The sequence below is a fragment of the Penaeus monodon genome, chromosome 31, assembly GCF_015228065.2.
Source record: "Penaeus monodon isolate SGIC_2016 chromosome 31, NSTDA_Pmon_1, whole genome shotgun sequence".
NCBI classification, from domain to species: Eukaryota; Metazoa; Arthropoda; class Malacostraca; order Decapoda; family Penaeidae; genus Penaeus; species Penaeus monodon.
In genome coordinates, this window is record NC_051416.1 from 24,841,762 (window position 1) to 24,842,131 (window position 370).

Sequence of the window (370 nt, forward strand, 5' to 3'; positions counted from 1 at the left end):
AAATAAAAACGTTATGTAAGCAAAATATGCGAATCCCTCCCCCCCCAAAAAAAATGATGCTACATTTGCATACAATGCTTAAAATAACAGTATGGAAAAGTATGAATAGATAAATAGATAGATAAGAACCAAAGGGTAATCTCTGACTCATTCAAAACTATCTTTGAAAAGTGAATAATAGTCTACAGCACCTTGACCTTTGACCTAGGGGGCTAGCAAAGCTCACAAGTAATTGCAAACCGAACTCCGTGGGTCACCTATGACGTCACCTTCACTTGACCTCGTGTGTGTTTGACCTCTCTGACCCTATCTCATAACCCCCCACCCCCCACCCCTACCCTAGCCTATAGTCTTCTTCAGTATCGAAGGA